The 19,319-nt window shown below is 42.8% G+C and overlaps 1 protein-coding gene across 1 annotated transcript in view; it reads right to left on the reverse strand.

Moving 5' to 3' along the window:
* Nucleotides 1-19,319, reverse strand: part of LRRFIP1 (LRR binding FLII interacting protein 1) — a 188,002-nt gene that overhangs the window by 128,124 nt on the left and 40,559 nt on the right. The window lies entirely within an intron of this gene.

Here is a 19,319-nt window from a genome sequence, read left to right on the forward strand (position 1 = left end):
TAGGAGGAAGCTGAGAACTGGTGGTCAGAAAAATCTAGGTTCCACCACGGGGTCTGCCACTGACACACTGCATGACCATGAGCAATTCACAACCTCACTGTGCTTCAGTTTATCAGTCTACAGAACAGACATAACACTTCTCTACCTCAAAGGGAAATATAAATTATAATTTAGTTTGAGATTCTCATATACAAAGAATTGTATAAATTCAAAGTATTGTTATTTTGACTAAAGCAAGGATTATGAAACTTTCCCAGTGCAGACTACGGTTTCAGGCTTGTTTTCATCGCAACCCTAGGCAGAGGGTGGCTATGGCAAGAGGTGGCTCAGTTCCCCCCTAACTGTATTTTGTGAGCCACCCGTGTGCCTGCCCCCTGCAGCAGGTGAAGCTCCATGTCTGGCGGCACAAGGAAGGGCACAGAGGGTCATGGATGAGGTGCTGGATTCCTGCCAGGTGGAGCTAGAGTCCTGATCTCAGCAGGGTATATTGGCTCCTTAGTGGCACTTCCTGAGAAGGTTTGTTGGGATGGGAACGCTCCTGAGGAGATTGTGGTGAGGAGAAGGGGAGTCCCAAGGGAAGGAGAGAGATCCTGAGGCCACATGTCTAGCAGCACCAGATCCAGGAAGGGGGCGAGGTGGGTTGTCATGAGTGGAGGGCCCCAACTGCATATGGATGTACGCATCAAGCAACACTGTGGCAGGCTCCTCCAAGTCAGCTTGTAGTGAGAACCAATAGGCTGGAACCCAGCCCTGTGGGACAGGAGTCATTGCTGCAGGGTGAGTGCTAGTTTTAATCCAGCCACCACAGCGGAAAATATCAGTGAAGATCCAGCAGCAGAGATTTCAGAGTAGGCCTGCAACACACAAGTATGAAGCCTGTGTCCCCAGGCAGGCTTGTACAGCTTGCGCTGAAGAATGTGTCACCATGTCTACACTGCTATTTTTGGCCATGACAGTTAGATTAAAGCTAGCACATGTATTCCTACCTGAGCTGAAATCACACCTTTGATTGTAGTTCGACTGCAATGGAGACATTCTCAAACACAGCTGCAGGAACTATAGTAATTGCTTACATGGAACAATGACATTAAGGAAGCAACTATTTTTAGCTGTTTTAATGGGACTTTTAGCTTCTGGAAGTAAACATTAGAAGTACTGACAGGCAAGCTCTGGAGACTATCAGCAAGTTCTCTAAGACCACCACTGGTCCATGGACCACAGCTTGAGTGTTTGCAGACTAAAGATGGGAAAAGACATGAGAAGTAATTTAACCAAATCAGTGTAGGTTGTACTTGCCACGTGTAACAGGAATGCAGTGACATACATAAATCATACTTTTTTTGACTAGGACAGAAATGAAGCAACATCCCTTGAAAGGGCTGATTTTCTAATTTCCTATTAGTACTACAACAACAGGAATTTGGATGAGAAAGCAGGAAGATACCTCTGCTTTAATAGCTTTACTCCTCCTGAAATAATGGAGCACTCTCGTCTTATTTCCAAGGACTGGAGTGTCTAGGAAGGTCTTCCTTTGGGTAACCCACATGTACTTACGATCACTCAGATATTGAATGCATCTCTTGGGGGAATCACAATGACATCCAGAACACACTTGGCATACCACAGATGTTATAAAGCCAGCCCTGCATTGCACCTTTATATGAGAAAACATACACAAAAATAGAAGAAATTAAATCTGAGAAAACAGATGATTCAGCTAATTGTTATAGTTTTAATTAAGGAACTTTAAGAGGACACATTCTTCATCATAACCCTTCACCAGTGATTTATATTCTGTATCCTGTTGTCCAATTTATTCCGAAAAGTTGAACTGACAAAAATTACAGCCATTCTAGTCCTGGGTGTTTGATCATTCAAGAGAATCAATTTCAGCATCCAGAACACAAATTAGAGCTGAGACAGGAAAATTCATGATGTGACTTGACAAGGTGTATAACTGTCCCTGACAGGTGGTGTATATACTGGCACCCAGAAGCAAACTATGACCTTCTCTTTAACTGCAAGAAGTTAGTCTGGGAGCATGTGTAATTCCATAGGCAAGTTAATGACAAAAAGGTAAGAGATGTCTTTTGATTTCTAAAAATCCACAGAATCAATTTCAAAGGTGTGACCCTCTGTGGTCTGACAGGGGAGCTCAACTCCTCACCCCAACTCCCTGGCTGCCAGCTCCTGGTCCTGTGGAAATTTTAATAATACAGTGTCATTGGAAATGGGTCAGTTTGGTTATTGTTCAAAAGTCCTTTCTTCCACAAACACAATGGTACCAAACATGACAAACCTAGAACAATTATGTAGTTATATAGTCAAGAAAATGTTTAAACATCTTTTTTTAAAATTATACTTCAACAGAAGGCATGTCAAAAATGCAGCCCTCACAAAGTTAAGTTGTGGCCCTCGACTGAAAGTACTATGTTATTAGTTAATGCTCAGAACATACCTGATTATATTTTTTAAATGTTAGATTACTTTAAATGACTGGAGTGCTTCAAGTTGATTTGCCATCATCAGTAAAAAAAATGTTCAGTGATACTGATTATAAGCTTGGTTTATTATGCCAAAGGAGTTGTCATGAGGCACTGATGAAGATGGCAGTTCCCAGCTGGAAATTACTGGAATCCATCCGCAAACGGTATGCACATGATTACATAACATATCACATAACAACTATTTACAATCCCAAAGTAATTTTATTACAAAATCTTTATTTTTTACTTTGGGCTTGATCATTTTTAGGCTTCAATGGGGAGGAAAAGAGTACTGACTAATAACTGAATCTTTGGAGAATACCACCGTGGAGCATTTAATTAAAAACACAACACTATAAGCAGTACACCGATAAACCAAATGTGGCAAGGAGAGGGAGTACATCCAGCTTCAGGAAAGAGTTGAAGATGCCACGACAAGTGCCAGCAATGGGCAAGATTTCCCTTATACTTGGTCCCATTACATGCATTTCAAGAAGAACATCAGCTTGTTCTGTAGTAAGCTGGAAAAGTGAACGCCTTCATTAAGCCCAGTTTCAACACGAGACAGGCGAGAAATGGAAGTAATCACTTATAGCAAGAACATGGCATGGAAAGTACAATTCAGTAGGTTCACTGACCCAAAACATGCCCACACACACAATGCTGCAAACCAAGTGCTACACCAAGAATGTAGGTAATATGTTGTGTCAAAAGGTAAAAGCAACAGAAACAAATATTTATTTTACTATTGTGAACTGTGCGACAGCTGGAGTTCATACACTGGCTTGCAGAGATTAATGGATCAGAAAGTGGTGGTGATGGCAGATGCAGAGGCTAAGCACAACAAAATATGTGCTTTGAATGGGATTTAAGAGGGAGAGATGCTTAGCAGAAAGGCTGTTAAAGCCCTTATTGAAGCTAAACTGTTATATGGATGTAATTTTTAGCAATCCTCTCTGCAGAAATGAATTACAGTGCATATCCTTAAAAGCCACAAAAAAGACACGGTGCTAGCAAAAGCAGAGAAAAAAAGCTGATGTCAACAGTAATACAAAGACTGTTTGCAGCTGCTAAATTTTTATGGAAACTCATGTAGTGCTGCAGTATGTGGGAGTTTAAGGGATACATAGCTGATGCCAAACCTGGGGGAAAAAAGTGTAGATCACGTGGATTTTTAAGTGGTATATCAGTGGTCACAGTAACTTCAGCACCAGCAAGCATGACAGTAAGCAAGTAGAGCACAAATCTGCCATTTTATTGAAAAGCCTCATCTGAGTGCTTGGATGAAAGGCAGGTTTCCAACACTACGCATATGCCTCACAGTTGACGAGTATATCTACCACTACAAGTGACTGTCGATTTAACAATTCATTCTGAACCCATAGCAAATGCCTCATGCAGCTTATGCACGGCATTGGTTCCTCCACTGAGTACAACAAAGTACTCTGCCTGGCAAATGCAATTGCAAACAAGGTTCTTCCCCACACAGAACTGAATAAAGGATTGTACATTCTCCCAGATCTTGTCAAGCATAGGTTTATATTTTGTGCTGCTGCTAACTTACCTTTCCTTGAAGATACAGCAAATGGCAATGGTACCCTTCATACTATCATTATCATCTGCTATCCAGAGTGTATTAATGAGAACCGGTCTCAGCCTCAAGTGCTTTCTGGTCCAGCAAAGAACTGTTCCTTGAAGGAGCATCCTGAATTCACAACTCACTTTCCTATAAAGGTCCAAAAATTCTGAAGCCAAGAAGTCCAGTTTTCCATGAAGCAGAAGTTGTGTGCGTTCACTAACCTTGACCTCACTTGGTTATTGTGCAAAAGTAGGACGAACTCCAGAAGTGAAAAATCTTGAGTACAGCTTCAGCTGAAGAGATAGAAGACATAACCTCCTATGACCCAGACACCCAGGATGTACCACATTACACCATTTCAAGAAAAAGGTACATTCCAACACAGTCAGCCTTTAACTGACCTTTTCATCAGCTGCTAATGTCCCTTGATAATGAGCTGCAATATCACAAAACAAATCAAGCATTTCAATGAGGCTGAATTGGTGATAAAGACAACTTTCAGGATGGTGCAGCAATATGAAGACAGTTGAGTCTTTGCTTCTTTTTATTTGATCTCTCAGAACTGCTAATTGGAATTTGCACCTTACAGCAGTGGTTCTCAAAGCCAGTCCACTGCTTGTTCAGGGAAAGCCCCTGGCGGGCCGGACCAGTTGGTTTACCTGCCGTGTCCGCAGGTTCGGCCTATCACGGCTACCACTGGCTGCGGTTCACCACTCCAGGCAAATGGGGGCTGCGGGAAGCGGCGCGGGCCAAGGGACGTATTCCTTTTGTTTTTGCGAATACAGACTAACACGGCTGTTACTCTGAAACAGTTCACTTTGTGAACTTGGTTCAGATGAGGACCTAGAAAACAGAGCAATCGAAGTCGTTGTGGGCTTGTTGGGCATAACATCCAAATGCTCCCTCCTGGTTTTTCCTGGCAACCCAAGAACGCCATCAAATTTCAAACAAAACATCAAACATGATTGGGATAACTTCTCCAGAAGTAACCAAGCACCATCTAGACTCCTTAGGTGCTGTCAAAAGCCAAGAAGGAGCAATTCCAAAGCTACAGGATGAACTTTCATTGGCAACCCATTTGCATATGATGGCCCAGAGTCATTAACATCTTGATGAAAGTAGTCTTCAGTGATGAGATAGCTGAAGATGTCAACCCAAAGTAGCCATTTGATTATGACTTGTATGAAGCCTTCAAAACCTTTGTCAATCTATGGGCTCCCAATCAAAAATAGACTACAGCTATGCTTGAATGCAAAGAAGAAAATCAGAGTAAAGATGGTAGGGACTATTACAGAGCTAACTGCAGACAGGCCACTGCACTACCAGTTTTCCATGCTCTTTCAGGATGCGGCACTACCAGAAGGCTGGCTGGAAAGACCAAATTATCTTACTGGAAGGCATTTGATTCAGCCTCCGAAGACTCTCTCCTCACTCTGAAGGAGCTCGGAACGGCTGAAAGAGTCACTGGTGAGGTCATAATTGGAGGTATTAACATGCCAAGTTCACCATCTGATGACAAACATTATGATCCTGGCAGGGTTACGCTTGTGGACACTTTCCAAGAAGACAACAAATGGAGAAAAATTACCACCACCAAGGGATGCATTTATACCTGCTATCAACAGAGCAAGTTATCAAGCAATGCAATGATGCTGGGATGATCAAGTGCATCCAAAACTACTCTATAGCGCATGGATGGGTCTTGGAGGATGGACTGATCACACCAGTTGTGTGTGAAATATCATGCACTCCTTCAGCTAATCAAAAGCTCGAGTGCAAAGACCAGATGCTTACCACCCTGCAAATGTTTGGCCAGCAGCCTGCCTTGTACTGAGATATGCAAGTGTAGCACGGACAAGGATCAATGTGACAATGTGTCTATCGGTGGTGCCATAGACTGAGATGATGCTTATGACAACTTTGATAAATGAATGTTTTCAGTCCTACATGTCAAGGACAACTTCCCTAGGATTACCAAAGATCAATGTCTTTTTTATGCATCCCTGTGTTAAAGTATAATTTAAAAAACATTGATTTTTAAACATTTGCTCCAATATATAGCTACATAGCTGTTCTAGATTTGTCATTTTGGTACCATTGTGTTCACGCGAGAAAGGGCTTTTGAATGATACGTCATTGGAAATGGGTCAAGGTAGGTATTACCAACATTTCCATGAACTGAAGGACCTGGAGCTGGGGGTCGGGGGTGAGTCCCTCCCTCACCCCTGCCATGCTACAGAGCGTGATGGGTGATGCCACTGAAGTTAATACATTTTTACAAATAAAATGAAACCTCCCTTACCTTTCTATTAGGAACTTGCCCACAAAATGAGATTTTACTACATAATGCTTCCAGACTATTAACAGAAGTACTGAGTCTTTAAAATCCTCTCTACTTCACTGACTACATGGGCACCTTTCAGGTGTGACACCAACCCTTGCACATAAAATCAACTGCATAGGAGAATACACAGGATCAACTGGACTCTTACCTGGAGCTAGGACCACCTGTACCAGACTGGCTTTTACTGCCTTCTACCCCACCCCAGAAACTGAATTTCAGATGCTTGTTAAGCTATAATAGCTGTTAACAGCAAACACTGCAAGACTGAAAATTCTGCATGCAGCACATGAGATTTTAAAAGCTTAACAGCTCCCCACATTTTATTTTCTTTCATTACAATTTAGGTATTTTCTTTATAATTCCCTAAGGTCTGTCAGAGGCGGTGCTACGCAGAGAAGAAAGGAGGTTTATTATTTTTCAAATGACAGAGAGAGAATTAAAGTGGCAGGAAACTATGCATAGGAGAAGGCTTCAGATTACTAAACCTTGGAGATGGTAGATGCCAGCTACAACCACACCCCCTGCTGGATAATTCCAGGAACTCACTGATGTATGCTTCAGATGCAGATCAAAGAAACATGGAGGCTTTACACTGTGGCATTCAGCCAAGAAGTGAGAGTGTAGAAGCCTTAAGTCTATGTTTAAGCCCTCAGACCACCTGATCATTAATCTCTTAGCAGTTCTTTTAAAATGGATGTCTGGGCTCGCACCTCTCTCTCTCTCTCTCACACACACACACACACACACACACACACACACACACAGTCACTATCCTTCCCTAATCTATTATTTCCCTCACTTCCTAAAGCTTCTTTATGTGATACCCTAACACTAAGCTTAAACTTTTTCTTTGTGGGCACAAAACAAGTTTAAAAATCAAGAAGCAACTAGTGAGTTTGGTTCATCCAAGCCGGTCTCCATTAAACTAGTCAGATTTAACATTCAGATATCTCTAAACTCTATTTCTGATCTCTTGAAAGCCAGAGAGACTGATGCATAGAAGTATTTTATATGCAGTAATACTTCTATGCACTTGAACATATTTCTTCCAATTCCCCTGAGAACAAATGTCCCCTCCCCACATACACATACTAGTTGATTTTAACATTTGCATTAAAGAATAAAATTCCCTCATTGTACTGCATACTGCAGAACTAAATTTTTTAAGTGGTTTTGCTATAGATGAAGCACTACTGGAAGCCAAGCCAGTAAAAAGGAACCAGCAGCTTTTAAAAGGTAAACAGTTTGAGGCTACATTTTTCATGAGCCTACAGATGCTCCACCTTCTAAAAACAATAAAGACAATTAAACAATACCTTCCCCTCACATCAGTAGTTACCAAAGTCACAAGGAAAGCTGTGGCTGAACCCAGAGCAGAGCTTCCAGGGCATAAATAAAGAGATCCGTGAGACACAACTGTTATATTAATTTATTATTTTACATTTAAGTATAGTTAGTAATGTCTCTTAATGATCATAAAATATTTCAAGATTACTTTTTTTGAAGCTCTAGTTATGCTTACAGCCATATCCCCCTCTGCAGTCAGGTCTCATAAATGAAGCAGAGTTGAGTTAACTGAGAATTTGAATGAGACACTCTCAAAGGACATTATGTGTTGTCAGAAGCAATGACCATGTAGTGGATGGCATGCCTCCCTCTGATAAAGAAAAAGAACCAGTGAGCTGGCATGGTATTTGAATATACCATGCTACCAAAGGTGCTGTGTCTCAGATGAGAAAAAGATTGTTTGAGGTCACTGAAGATTTCCAAGCACTTTCTGCAAGGGTTCTATTCGTGTACAGTATCTTCACCAAACTCCAGATGAGAGAATTACATTCTGCCTAATCTTCCCCTGCAGTTTCATTAGACTATCCTGTTTTGAACTGCTGTGAAGTGTTGCTGTGTGCTGTCAAATGGCAGCTTATCACACCATACACAGGACAGAGGTCTGATAAAACCTACATTTGCCAAACCAATGTCAAATTTGATTCCAAAATAAAATGGATCTAGAGGGTATGAATGATAACCCTACTCAGCAAATTATGGCACTACATTCACAGGAGAAACAGTGTTCTTCTACCCTTTAATGAAGTCACTATCCTTCCCTAATCTTTTCAAAATGTAAGAACTACTGCTAAACATATTTTGTAAAAAAAACCTATCCAAATACACATTTACTTGTGACATAAGAGTTGACATGAGTAAGATTTTAAAAGCTTGAATGAAAGTCTGTATCATAATACACACACACACACGATGAAATAGTTGCCAAATGGTAAGCAAAGCCTTCGGCTTCCAAGTCTCAATCTTATATCCAGGAAATGTAGTGTCCTGCATGGCAATAATGTCATTTCTCCCTCCTCCCTCCACCCCCCAACCGAGCTGAGGGCTCATCGAGACAGCTGCTGGACAGGATCAGGCAGACAATAAATCAGGTGAACCAGAAAAGTGAAACCATCTAGGACCCTGATGCTGTGAAGAGTTTATTAACAGTAGTTAAGTTACATAGGTAAAGAGAAACTAAAGTAGTGCTGAATGTTTGGTCAATATATTAAATGCACTCAGCTTGGTATATGCTCTATATTGCATTATAGGGGATGTATGGTTATAAAAGAAAAAAATAAAAAGTTTTAAAGTAGTTATTTATATTGTGTCTAAATCAAATAGCACATGCAAATCCACTTCAGAGTTTACACTGCTGCAGCAAAAGCAAGTGCTAATGAAAAAGATATAAACTTGTCACTTCGCTAAGGTGTGTGGAGATATTGCAAATAAACTGTTTATACCTCACACTACTCTTTTTATAATAGCTGAAAATAATTCTGCATAATCGTAGTCATAAACGCATTGTCACTGATTATATTAACTGTCTTTTGGAAAGCCAACTTAAGACCACAACCTGTAGCCAACCCTAAAGTTCTCTGGGTAGTTTGCAAAAAAGAACCTTGAAAGTCTTGTCCAAGTTAACCATACACATTAAGGAAAAATACAGAATTTTCCCAATTACGAGATTTTAATCAATCACTCTACAATATTCATAAAGCAAACAAGAACTGTAAGGTCACCTGCACTAGAAACTTATGTTGGCTGAAAACTAGAAAGCTGATGAGCATAAAACAATTTAAGAAAAGCCATGGTTTAATCACAGTTGCAGGCCTGTGGAGGACAGTGCTAACTTTTCCCCTTTAAAAAAGGCAAACAGTTACAAATCAAGCCCCAGAGGGTTTCCAGAAGCAATAATGTAATTTGTGCTGAACAGTTTAAGCTGACAAAAATTACTGCATCCATTTCTCCAAACATAATCAGCATGTTCATAGAGGCAGTCTATTAGAACCTCAAGTCAATACACGAACTGGGACGGACATGCATGTTGTTGCTGAAGTATGTTATGTTCACACTGAGCCATGACAACATTTAAAAAATACTATACACTATATCTGAAAAATAACTATGCAGGAAACTAGCTAATCAGGTAAAAGCAATGCTATGCATGGGAATACAGGAGTCATTTAACACGTCATTACCATTAGATGTAACCCAAGAAGCCACAGTTTGGGGGGCTACAACTACCACTTGACTCTTCTGTGTGAATGACAAACATCAGTGTTTCTAAAACCTGCTAAATTCTTGTCTTGTTACCCGTTCTCCATGCAGTTCACAAAAAAATTCTTAGTGGGTTATTTTTAAAAAAAAATACAGTTAACATTCCAGGGAAACACTTTACAAACATCTACACCAATGAAAATAGCTGTTCTGTACCTATGTGAACAACAGGCAAGTCTCTCTCCATTCATAAACCTCACCTGAACATGCTGGTACAATAATCAGGAGTCTCACTGTGAAAGATAGCCGGCCACTCCTGAACTATACTGATCACATACAGAGAACAAGAACATAGACCAGAAAAGGAGGAGGAAAAATGTTTTCTGCAGCATGAGACTTGTAGATGCCAGCAGACAATCTGACAATGTTAGCCCATTCACAATAGTATCCTCATGCAAACAAGAAAAATATTCCAATGACTGTCAAGTACCTATTTAGTTGTCAGAGAAAAAGATCCCTCTTTTCAAAGCCAGTCAGTATTAAAAACCCTCAAAGCCTAGTGAATTATGTTGAACGTATGTTGTTCGATATACCTGCTTCAGTGACAAGCTGATTTGACCTACACTTAACAATCCTATGTACACTGACAGACGTGATCCAAAACTAAGGGAAAGCTGGCCTCAGTTTCCTTGAGCAACCCCAAGATTTTTCCAGTGTACAACAGGTGGCCCAATTTGCTGAGTGGAGCTATGATATTTACTTAAAAACTAGGGCAAGAGGCCAATTTTTATTTTCAACCTCTTCAACAGGATAGCCATTATTATTTAACAAGCAATGCCACTGTATAACAAGACAAAATTCTACTTTATAGCACTTTTCACCGTAGATGGAAAGAAATCTTGGGTTACAGATCTCCAAGTACTTCATAAAGGAGGTCAGTATCATTATCCATATTTTACAGATGGGGAAACAGAGGCACAAGGAGGAGCAATAACCGGCCAGTGGCAGAGCGAGGAACAGAATCCATGTCTCCCAAATCCCAGTCCAGTGCTCTATGCACTAGGCCAAACTGCCTCTCTAAATAAAGAACCAGTTTTTCTACTGGTGTTCAATAAGAAGTCCTGTTAGCACTGAATATTAGGGCATTTTGATGGATTTTGAAGTGCAAAACAACAGCTTGTCACGTGATAAGTAAATGCTGCTTGCCCTGACCCGAGTTTGGCTGTCCCAGCTGAACAACAGAATTCTCCCTCCTAGTTGTCCATGAACTAGCTAGTAGGTTTCCTCACTGCCTCTGAAAGCTCTGAATTTTTCAGGATGTTACTTGGAAACCTCACAGGCCCCAAAACAGCTGACAATACTTGCTGTTTCCAACAGTGTTCACAACACATTGGTCACTGAGAAATTGACTTCAGCCTCCACTACTTTCCATTCACCATACAACAGCTTCTTTACAATAGAGCATTTGGCACCCAGTCTAGCAACAAACCATTGTATTGTCCTACATCTATTCATAGATTAAAACCATGCACACTGTGTGTGTATATATGTATTATATATACGGAGCGAGGAGACAGAGAAATATGCCAGGTAGAGTAACGCTTGCCTATAATGATTAACAAACCCAACAAAGTCTGTATCTTCCAGGACATAATGTTTCCACCACTTTATTACTTCCGTTGTGAATGCAGGGAATGTGTTGATAAACCCTTGGTGGTTCCTACTACAGTTTACCATGGATGGTAGCATGTAAAAACCCCCACAACAAAATACAGGAGAACCTCAAAGATAAGAACACCAGAGTTATGGACTGACCAGTCAACTGGACACCACGTGGAACCGGAAGTAAGCTATCAGGCAGCAGCAAAGACCGGGGGGGGAGGGGGGGAAAGCAAATACTATACTGTGCCTGTATTGCAACTTAAAGACAGGCACATCTGGGTTGCCTGTCCCCACCACCACGCTCATGCGTGGGGCAGCCACTTACAGCTAGGAGGTGAAGACGCTGATGTTCGCAGGCACAATTGTAAGCCCCAACTGCCAGCCTAAGCAGGCAGAGCAGGAGCAGCGCTGGGGTCTGTGCCACTTTCCTGTAAGCCGTGGGCACTGTTTTCACCCCCTGCCCTCCCTCACTCATCTTTGCAGCCAGGGAACCAGAACTAGCTGCCTGCCCCTATGCGTAGGACAGCTACTTACAGGTAGGAGGTGAAGATACTGTTCAGAGTTACGAACAACCTCCATTCCCAAGGTGTCCGTAACTCTGAGGTTCTACTGTATGCCAGCAGGAACAAATCCAGGAAGCGTTGTCATGGTGTGCAACAGGGCAAAGAAAGATGCCTCTGAACTAAGAAATAATCTGCAGAAAATTCACCAAACCTTTCACCAGTTATCTTTAGCAAGAGAGGAAAATAAATCCAATTTAGGTTCCTTGGAAAATGGAGAGTTGGGCTCTGACTGAAGGCCAATGGGATTCAGGAACTTAATTTCTCTGAAAAGTCCCGGCTTTAGACACTTATTGCCAAAGTAGTGTACTAAAGTATTAAAGTTATATTTCTCAAACAAGAACCTTCATACTTTCTCCCAGGATGCCTCGTAAGCTTGGGATGTGCTCCCCGTAAACATGCACAAAACTAACTAAGGGCTTGTCTACACTGGCAATTTACAGCACTGCAACTTTCTCGCTCAGGGGTGTAAAAAAACACACCCCTGAGCGCAGCAAATTTCAGCCCTGTAAAGCACCATTGTAGACAGGGCACCAGCGCTGGGAGCTATGCCTCTCGTGGAGGTGGGTTTTTTAGAGTGCTGGGAGAGCTCTCCCCTAGCGCTGCACTGCGACCACACAAGGCACGTTAAAGTGCTTCTGCAGCCTAACTCTACACCGTCACAAAGCCAACAAAAAACCTGACACCGGTTAAGCTGCTGGTGTGCTGACATCCCAACTTACCACACTGACCAATACTGTCTCATTGTTTTCTTGTACTCCCCCTTCAGTCAATCTGTAACCATCTGTTGTGACTTGTCTTGTACTTAGACAGTACACTCTTTGGGGGCAGGGACTGTTTTTGTTCTGTTTGTACAGCACCTAACACGATAGGGTCTTGATCCACGACTGTTGCGCCTAGATGTGACAACACTACAAATTAAATTTTGTTATAGTTTGGATAATTACTCAGGAGTAAGGCAACGTATAGGAGCCCTGAACTTACAGACTGAATACCTACTGAAGGTGGGTTAGACAGCTTTGAAATTAAACAACATATGGTACCGGATTTGTGTTCCATGTGTCTTTCCATTAAGGCAATTTTAACAAGGAAATTGCTAAACACCACATTCTAGCTCTTACTTTTGTGCTTCAGCAAACAAGTTCATTTGTTTTTAAATAAGAAACATTTCCCTGATCCTTTTGTCTCTTTCTGTACATCATTCACCACAATCAAGCATAAGATAATTTACTCTGTTCATCACAATGACACTTTCAGGTCATTCCCTTCACTGACAGGTGTCTCATAGTTGAGAAGTAATCTGCACTATTAAGGAGGACAAATTGTTTTTTTTGTTTCCCAGTGAGGACCTACACCCTTAGAGAAAAATGGAAGTTACTATTAATTCAAACAGTCTAGCCCCTATTAAAAACATATTTCACAAGTTGATGCAATACATGTCCTCTTTATAAAGAATACTGAGTAGGAATACCCACTTCTGTTTAACACGCTGCATTTACCTGGCTTTTCCATAAATTATGTATTGTTTATATTACAGTGGCATCCAGAGACCAACTGAGATCTGGACCCATCATGAGTGCGTGTCCCTGGCCTGAAGACTTTACAATCTAAACAGACAAGATAAACAAAGGGAAGGAGGGGAAACAAAGGCACTGAACTGAAACACTTTGCCCAACGCCATAGCAGGTCAGAGGCAGAGCCAGGAATAAGACCCATGTCTCCTGACTCCCAGTCCATTGCCTTATCAGCCAGAACACACTGCCTCCCTAGTGTCAGATGATTTCCAACAGGAGAGTGGGGTTTTTTGGGGGGGGGGGGGGGGGGAGAAAACCTGGATTTGTGCTGGAAATGGCCCACCTTGATTATCATACACATTGTAAGGAGAGTGATCACTTTAGATAAGCTATTACCAGCAGGAGAGTGGGGTGGGGGGAGAGGAAACCTTTTGTAGTGATAAACACCCATTTTTTCATGGTCTGTGTGTATAAAAACATCTTCTGTATTTTCCACGGTATGCATCCGATGAAGTGAGCTGTAGCTCACGAAAACTTATGCTCAAATAAACTGGTTAGTCTCTAAGGTGCCACAAGTCCTCCTTTTCTTTTTGTGAGAGTACAATATACAGTTCCCAACTAACATCTGGCACTTTATCCTTGAATTGGAGAGCCCTAGCAGATGTCTGTCTCTTTTTCCACAACAGCTGAGGAATCGAGTCATGTGGAAACATACCCAGACATGGCTGAAGCCAATTATCCTGTGCTAAGCAAAAAAGACTGCAACAGGGGAAGAGGTTTTGGAGAATATTCTTGTTGAGCTTTGACACAACAGAACAAGAGTTCAAATGTGTCCTGACAGAGAAAGTAAACAGTATTGATAAATTGTATTTTGGTGTTTGTGTGTACGAAACCAAATTATTAACACAGAATTTGCTGAGAACTAGATATTATATGATGTTTGTTTGAAGGATTGCATTCTCTGCTCCTGTCTTATCTTAAGCTCATTGTATACATGCAGTTTGTCTAGTTTAATTTTAAAATGGAGTATGCAGATTTTCACATAAGTAACACCAGGCCATCATTGTTTTTATGAGACTAAACCACCTTTGCCTCAGTCTGCTACTGTCCACATCCTTCCAAAATGTTATGCCAACACACTGCCTACCTGGCCTCTTATGCCCACACACTGGCTACATTGCTTCTGATGCTGAAAGACAGGTACCTGATGTTAGACAACACCAAGCCTCCTGCTGCATATTAATCCTGAGGTATCAAAAGAGCCAAGAGGTGCTGCTTCAACATAAAGCAATGAGAATAGAAAAACTACATAATGCCCCACTGTGCAGCTAATGCTCTTACAGCAAGCTTCGTGAATACACTGTAGACAAATCCCAGCATTCGGATGCATGGTTCATTTGTGCTACAATATTGTGTCATAGTCTACATAAAAATTCATGTTCTTATCTTTCACATTCTCCTAACAAACTCATCAACTCCAAATTGTCATCCTTCACTACTAGCAGGTAGCCAACAAAAGATTTTCCTTTCCTTTGATTTTGTCGGGAGTGAGTCTGCCATATCCCTCAATTTTCATTGAAAAAGGAGAGCTCAAACAAAAAGCAAAAAAAAAACCACCCCAAGCAATGGCCTCAATTTTGCAACTGGATCTATGCAAGGGATTAATGGGGCTTTGCATGGGCGCACAGGTCAGTACGCAGAGATCCAGTTCCACAATTGAGGCTTAAGTCTTTCAAGTGTAGAAGGAGCACATTCTGCAAAGGATTCTACTACAGCTGTGCAATCTGCACCATAACTAAATTTTCACATTCTGTGCCCTCAGTGTACGTTCAGATCTTAACTGATCACAGATTGCATTATTAAGACATATTAATGTAAAAGGTTGGAAAGCAGACTGCCATTTGCCCCTTTTAGCCCTCTGGGGAACAATGAACAGTTCCATTCTTAACTAGAGGGATATGAGTGACAGGAGACAGATGGCAAGGACATGCTTACAAAGTGCCTCTCTTCCCACAAGAGATCCAGAATGGATAGAAAAGTCTTTTGCATTAAAGAGATGTGAACTAGACTCTGTACTGTCTCCATGTTATATACCATATAAAAGGAGACTGGGATTTGCTTATTCTCAGATAAAATTCCGTAACTTCTCCCCCACTGGAGATAAGATTGCCTAGTCATTTCTCCTTGTCCTTTATGCAGTCTGGCCCCATGGATTTGTGAACAACAGAGCTAAGGTTGTATTCACCCCACTAGTCCCTCAAGTGACGGGGGGGAAAAAAAGCTAAATTTGCTTTGTCTCATAACATTAATGCTGTGACAGTCCCTCGGGACAATGTGGATAATGTCATGTTTAACAGTAGCACCCCAACATGAGGGTGAGGGAGCACAGAGAGAAGGAAAAAAGTAAGAGGGAAAAGAGAGTACTGGCAATTGACTTCTACTTGACAGAAATCAACACAGTAGGAGTTGTGGCAATGTTGATATGAGAAAATAATACATTTTAAGCTCAGTGCTGACCTACAAGAACCACCACCAGTACCACTCCCTTTCTATATCAGGCAGGTTTTATATTATTAAAGTTTCACTGTCTCATAGAAGTTAAAGTGTTTAATTACTGCAAAGTGTACACAGAAATACTTCAGGGCTTGAAATAACCAATTCCTCACAACACTGGCTCCAGTGAATCTATTTATTAAACAGGGCTAGACACATGAAGAAAATGCACTCTTTTACACTACGTGGGCCCATTACCTGCAAAGCATTTGCTGAAGGTTACCAAATCCATCAGATCCCATTTAGAGCACCTAAAAATTGTATATGTAATACAGAAACAATGTGGGTGAGGGAATATATTTTACTGAACCAATTTCTGCAGGTGAGAGACAAGCTTTCCAGCTTACACAGAGCTTTTCTTTAGGTCTGGGAAATTTTCTCCGAGCGTCACAGCTAAACACAAGGTGGAATAGATAGTTTAGCATAGGTAATTACATATTTCACGGTGAAGTGGCCCATTAACATCCCTCCAGTCATAGGGAGAAAGGGAAGGCGGGTGGAAGGAAGTGGGGGCAGTGGGTGTTAGTAAGGTATAGATTGTTGTAATAAGCCACAGATCCTCTTCTGGCCTCCCACCCAGCCCCTCTAAACTCATCAGAAGCAAGCTCCACACTGACCAGAACCCACCAATTCTAAGTGGCAACAGACCCTGTCAGAACAACATCATCATCATCATTATTATGCTTAACAATCTGTTCCACCTTGCGTTTAGCTGGGATACTAAGGCTACGGTTACACTTGCAGTCTCAGATGTAGAGCGCTGTGAGTTAAACCAGCCCCCGGAGACAGCAGGAGGGAAAGCGCTGCCGTGTGTTCACCCTGTTAGCTGCAAGCGCTCACCCTGTTAGCAACTCTTGCAACACCACAGAGAGCAGCGCATTGTGATAGCTATCCCAGTGTGCAAGTGGCTGCAGCATGCTTTTCAAATGGGGGTGTGTGTGGAGCGTGACAGTGTGTTGTGTGTTTGTGGGGGGAGAGACTGTTTTGGGGGCAGAGTGTCAGCATACTGTCTTACAAGTTCAGACAGTGGCAGGGGGAAGGGAGAAACCCTGACATCAGCCCCCACCTCTCTCTCTCTCTCACACACACACACCCCCACACACACCCCTCTGCAGCAGGACATTCCACAGTAATGGTTTGCTTTGTGTCTCGGAGGAGATAAGCATGCTGGCTGTCAAAAACGGAGCTTTGAAAGGGGATATCCGCATGCCTGCGGCCGAGTTCAAAACAATGACAAGAGTGGCCACTTGGCTTCAAGGGATTATGGGACTTTTCCGGAGGCCAATCACAGCGCAGTAATGCAACACGTTGTCCACACTGACACCCCAGTGTCTCAGCCAGGGCGCAGCAAGCTCTATGCTTCTCGTAGAGGTGGATTACCAGGGGCACCCCAGCCGCAGAGTCCAGGCACCCCAAGTGCTTTGCCAGTGTGGACGCCTCAGGATTTAGGGCACCCAGGGCTAATTTAACGCGCTCTAACTTACAAGTGTAGCCAAGACCTAAGTAAGTTTCCCAAATCTAAAAAAGAGCTCTGAGTAAGCTTGAAAGCTTGTCTCTCACCAAGGGCATGGCTACGCTTGCAGATGTAGAGCGCTCTGAGTTAAACCCGCCTTCAGAGAGCACAGTAGGGAAAGCGCTGCTGTCTGTCCACACTGACAGGAACAAGCGCACTGGTGTGGCCACATTTGCAGCACTTGCAGCGGCATTCGGAGCGGTGCATTATGGACAGCTATCGCACAGAGCACCTCTTCCCATTCTGGCGCTGTGGCTTGTGGGAAGGGGGTGGGGGGGTGCAGGGCATTCTGGGTCCTGTCCCAATGCCCCATGATGCATCGGTTCGCATCCCAGCGATCCCTGTGCTTCCGTCCACATTTGGCGCCATCTTTCAACGTTTTTTCAACGTTTTTTGTACTGCGCACTGTCTTCCCTTTCGGTCTGCGGGAATGGAGCCTGAACTGCTGAGGAGTCTGCTGACGAGTCTCGCCAGCACGACATGTTTGGCAGTCGAGTTATTCCTAATGATCCAAAGTGACAGTGAGGGCTCCGACAACGACATCAACTCGAGTAACACAAATGACACGAGTTTGCTTGTGGCATTCACGGACATGTTCACCACCATGGAACACAGCTTTTGGGCTCAGAAAACAAGCACTGAGTGGTAGGATATCATCATGCAAGTCTGGGATGACTAGCAGTGGCTGCAGAACTTTCAGATGAGAAAAGCCACTTTCATGGGACTGTGTGAGGAGCTCGCCCCCACCCTGCGGCGCAAGGACACGAGATTGAGAGCTGCCCTGACAGTGGAGAAGTGGATGCTATTGCAATCTGGAAGCTGGCAACTCCAGACAGCTACCGATCGGTCGCTAACCAGTTTGGAGTGGGGAAGTCGCCCGTTGGAATTGTATTGATGCAAGTTTGCAGGGCCATTAATCGCATCCTGCTCAGAAGAACCGTGACTCCGGGTAACGTGCATGACACTGTGGATGGTGTCACAAATGGGTTTCCCTAACTGCAGAGGGGCGATAGATGGCACACATAGTCCAATTCTGGCATCAGCCCACCTAGCCTCCAAGTACGTTAATCGGAAGGGGTATTTCTCTATGGTTCTCCAGGCGCTTGTGGAACACTGTGGACATTTCATTGACATTAAACATGACGCACGCATCTTTCGGAACACTGGCCTGTTCAGGATGCTGCAAGCCGGGACTTTTTTCCCAGACCAGAAGATCACAGTAGGGTTTCATGAGCCACGGCATTAAAAGGTAAGCAGGGTCTCCAAGGATCACAATGGGCATTTCGACTTCCCCTGAGGTTATATCCGCGTGCTGTACCCTCCATAACATTTGTGAAGCGAAGGGTCAACAATTCACTCGGGCATGGAACTCCGAGGTTCAACACCTGGAGGCTGAATTTGAACAGAGAGAGAGCAGGGCTATTAGAGGGTCCAGCACGGGCTTGCAAGGATTAGGGATGCCTTGAGGGAGATGAAGCCACCAGCAATATCTGTTGCCCTGCACGGGAGTGAAGCACAGTGGTTCCAATGCTAGTAGGAATCTGTGTTTGCTACGCTGACTTGCA

Source organism: Eretmochelys imbricata, chromosome 11, assembly GCF_965152235.1.
Source record: "Eretmochelys imbricata isolate rEreImb1 chromosome 11, rEreImb1.hap1, whole genome shotgun sequence".
In the NCBI taxonomy this organism is placed as follows: domain Eukaryota; kingdom Metazoa; phylum Chordata; order Testudines; family Cheloniidae; genus Eretmochelys; species Eretmochelys imbricata.